The 4,669-nt window shown below is 29.9% G+C and overlaps 1 long non-coding RNA gene across 1 annotated transcript; it reads right to left on the bottom strand.

The window, feature by feature from the left end:
- Positions 1–779: 779 nt before the first annotated feature.
- Positions 780–2,216, bottom strand: LOC115997184. Its single transcript, XR_004093699.1, has 3 exons — positions 1,701–2,216; positions 1,151–1,213; positions 780–985 (listed from the first exon to the last, which is right to left on the bottom strand). It is a non-coding gene; the product is annotated as an uncharacterized LOC115997184 (long non-coding RNA).
- Between the last annotated feature and the right edge of the window lie 2,453 nt (positions 2,217–4,669).

Below are 4,669 nucleotides of genomic sequence, written 5' to 3'. Positions count from 1 at the left end.
AGCTCACTTGTACTAGTTACCTCATTGAGTTTCACTGTGTAATTTAGGCACAAAACATCTTCATATCTAATCCGTCAACATCTCTCAGGTTTAATTAACCCACCAACCGTCAAGGCTCTAGCGACTCAGTCCACATTGACCATTGTTTAGTCAAGAAATTCAAGTATAATCACTATAACATATAAAAGCTCAGTATAATTTGCCCAAGACTTTTTCCGATGACATTTCTTTGTACCTTGTGCTTTTATTGATGTGCTTTGCAAACATAATGCCATATTTGCCCTTGCCGATGATCGACCTTCCAATTTCAGGCTGCTTAAATACAACTTTGACACTATTTTCATGGGTCTGCTTTGGATATTATATACGCACACTATCTAAACATAATTTAGGCATCAATATTATATTATAGTGATTACAAAAATAGTTTGGGTCTTGTGACGCTATAGTGTTTTTACTTTTGTGGTGGACCAATTACGAACAAAATGTCTGACACATTATTACAAAAAATAGTTTGGATCTTGTGCCACTATAGTGTTTTTACCTTTGTGGTAGGCCAATTCCCAAACCAATGTCTGCCACATTACAATTTTTAATAAATAAACATACAAAAGAATATATAGAGAAATATATTATCGTTTCTTCAGTACCATCTTTGTGGGCCCAACTACCAACTATTTTTAAAAAACTCTATAATTATATCATTTCGAACGGGTAACGTCGGGCACCAAACACAATATTCCAAAACATATAAATAACATAATATTTAACTGACAATAAAAAGGAACACAATACCGCAAGTTACGGGAAAATATGTTAAGAGAACTTGTCTCATACTAATGCTTTAATTATTGTAGTCACGGACCTTTCTTTTTTGAAAGTGCTTTTCTGAGTGCACATAAAATGCAGCCTTTCTCCACGAGTTTGAACACCATAATATACCTCAAATTCCCTGAAACCTTCGAATTCTACACTGCTTTGCAACCTGTGAGTTCATAATTATTTATATTCATCTGCTTCATTAGACAAATTAAGTAGACCATCTTTATTCTTTTGAAGCACTTTTACAGTAACTTGCCACTTTCATGGTGTGAAATAGGTTACATTACTTGCTTTTCTCAGTGCAGGAAAAACCTTCTTTTCAACGTACCTGTAAACAGCGGCATGGCTTGCATCCATTCTGATAGGTGAGAATTCTACGCCGCTTCACAACCTGTGAGTCTAAAATTATATCTTATGTTGTGAAAGTTAAGTTATGTTCTTGGTAAATCATTTTCTTTATGAACTGAATATGTTTGGGAAAAAAACAGAGAAAGAACCTTTTGTTATATCATTATTATTAATTTAATGTATACTAAAATACATCTTCACATTACAAATGTAATTCTACGCCGCTTCACAACCTGTAAGTCTAAAATTAAATCTTATGTTGTAAAAGTTAAGTTCTGTTGTTGGTAACTCATTTCCTATGTCAACTGAATATGTTTGGAAAAAAAAAATTAGAGAAAGAACCTTTTCCATATCGTTATTATTAATTTAATGTATACTAAAATACATCTTTACATTAGGAATCTACATATACAAATATTTCTGACATATATCTTGCACATGACAAAAAATGTATATAATCTATAACTGCATATATTACAAAGAACAATACGCGAATATCCAAAAGAGACAGAATATAAATTCAAACTGACCTTCAAAATATATGATAAAGACAACATCAAATAACTAGCCAAACCCATCCACGGCAACAGCAAGGTGAATATGAGCTCCAACAAGAAATGAGGGGTAAAGAAAACAAAAAAAAATTATTCTGTTTACTTCTCTGCCGAACGAAATGTTAGGGAAAAATGAAAGGAAAGGGTTTGCCCGGATCATCTTCTAATAATACATGAGACAGAAATATAGTAGGAGAATTCGGTACAATAAACATGTACATCAATAATAATAGCAGAACATAAATTGGCAAGAAATAATTCAAAAATAACAATATATTCCGAATATAAATGAGAAATCTGAAAATAACAGTCCGGTAATGGAAATGGAAACAGTAATGGAAAAACCCAAGTCGTATATAACACAGTTTCCTTAAAACCAATTCGCTACCTCCCATGGTGCTAGGAGCGTTGTAGTGTCGGTCTCCCAGGATAAAATGAATTACAATAATATAGTTGAGCACTCAATCTATATTATTTTCGGCGAACTAGAACAAGGATTGAACACAATGCCTTAATCCCAAAAGTTTGAAGGATCAAACCAAAGAAGAAGAAGAATGCAATGGAACCCAAATAATTTGATTTCTTCTTTCCTTCTTCACTGCCGAAGGAATAGAAGTAATTCATCAAATAATATTTCTTTTCTGACTCATGTGTTGCTCTTCAACACTCAACTATCTTGGATTACTCAACCATAACTTGTGAATTAATCCAAATAGTAATAGAAAGAAAGAAATCAGAAGAAAAGATTTTTACCTAATCTTTCTCTTCTCTCTGCCGAAAGGCAGCTTCTATCCACTTCATCCCTTTAACTCCCACTTCACTCTTTTAGCATAACCCATATATATAAATATGATGGATTCTTGAAGAGGAAAAGACAAAGATCATTGATGGAGTCAACCATGGGGGATGGTGATCCGGCGTGAAAGAGGGCAAAAGCAAAGGTGGTGGGAGACAAAACATTACCAATTCCAATAATCCCATCTTTCCACCAAATATAAAATAATAATAATAATAATAATAATAATAATAATAATATAATAATAATAATGATAAAATATTATTATTATAATAAAGCATTATTAAAGTGATCTAATAGGTATATTTTTGAGAACCAATTTCTCATTCACCTATTTTCTACTTTATGTGTACAAAATATTAATTTCTTCTACTAATTAGAAGAAATCGAATTCACATTTATCCGATTTGGTATATTTTGAGAATCAATTTCTCATTCACCTATTTTCTACTTTATGTGTACAAAATATTAATTTCTTCTACTAATTAGAAGAAATCGAATTCACATTTACCCGACTAAATCGGAAGTGAAGTTCTCATATTTTATACCACAAAATAGTCACTTAAAATGCAATATTATTATAAAATTTTCCAACACGAAAGAAAGAAGAGGAAAAAAACTGGGTAATTCTTATCCTATTCTCCTCTACTGCCGAATGAAATTAATAAAGATGAAAGTTGATGTGGAGATACTATATTAAGTGGAAATGAGAATTCTTATAAAAAAATTGTAAATTAGGAAAAAAGTGCAAAGCTGCCAAAAAAATTTTGAAACGCACATGCGTATGCTGCCTGCCTGCCTCCATAACTTTTTGTTATACATCACTACAATAATAATAAATGTAGGAACCAAACACCAAAATAAATATTTATTGATTTAACTTTTGAATAATCTAATATAATAACAATTTAAAATGATTAACAAAAAAAACAACAATGAAAAGTATATAAGTATTTATAAGTATTAGTAAAATCTACTTTACGTATTTTATTTTAATAAATGTTGCAACCCAACACCAAAATAAATATTAATTGATTTAACTTTTGAATAATCTAATTATAATTAAAATTTAAAATGGTTATGATACAAAAACTTAATGACGTATGTTTATTTTATTTATTTTTCGATTCAATTTAATTATATAGTTATGATGAAAATAACTGAAAAAATAATACAAATATTAAATCAATTATAGGTTTATAATTCAAATAACAAAAAAAAAGTATAGGAAACAAAATCTGCTTTAAAAAAAACGATAAGACAAAAGAAACAAATGTTCAAAATTTATTTTGTTATTGCATAGGATAGTGGATGATGAGCCAGAATTTTTTTTTCCAACGAATTTTTTAACCATGTTCATTTGTTGATATTCTTTCAAAAGATAATCTTAATTGGCTTGACCCAAAAAAACTAGACCTAACCAAATAGGCAAATGCAACCAAGCCATCCCAATTTTAGACCGATGCAAATAAATCAACCATAAACCCGATCCACATATGAGCACGTCAGCACCCATTTATTCGAAATTATTTACTCAATGCAGCACAATAATCAGGATGTGTAGGATTCAAATTCCAAATTTCAAATTCCAAGTGCACAAATAAAAATGAAGATTTTCCATGAGAATTATTTCCTTCTTGCTCCTTTATTTGTGTTGCAAGTAGGCAACCATCCAAAATTCTAAAGTAAAACAAGGATTGGATTTATCAAATGAAAAATGTAGGTTTATGCATGATTGAACCGGTGTGGAAATAAACAAATGAAAGTGGGATACAAAGCATGCATTTACAATTCAAAAAACTCTCCTCCCATGATCTCAGACAATATAATACTAATAAAAAAAGAATATAATATAATATAATTGTTATCTTGGTATTATAATAAATCGTTACTATAGTGATGTAATGGGTACATTTGTAGAATAAAATTCCCATTCATCCATTTACAACTTTATCTATACAAAATATCAATTTCTCCTACTAATTCAGGAGAACATGAATAAACTTTTACCCGATCAAATCAGAGGTCAATTTCTCATATTTGATATCACAAAATATACATTTCAAATGCAATATTATTACCAAAAAATAACAATTGGTTACTGCATCTATATTGACTATTGTTTTAAATAACATTAATTTTTAAGTTC

The sequence above is a fragment of the Ipomoea triloba genome, chromosome 11 (assembly GCF_003576645.1).
Source record: "Ipomoea triloba cultivar NCNSP0323 chromosome 11, ASM357664v1".
Classification (NCBI taxonomy): domain Eukaryota; kingdom Viridiplantae; phylum Streptophyta; class Magnoliopsida; order Solanales; family Convolvulaceae; genus Ipomoea; species Ipomoea triloba.
Note: the sequence above shows the minus strand (reverse complement) of the source record. Positions and strands in the feature narration are given on the sequence as shown.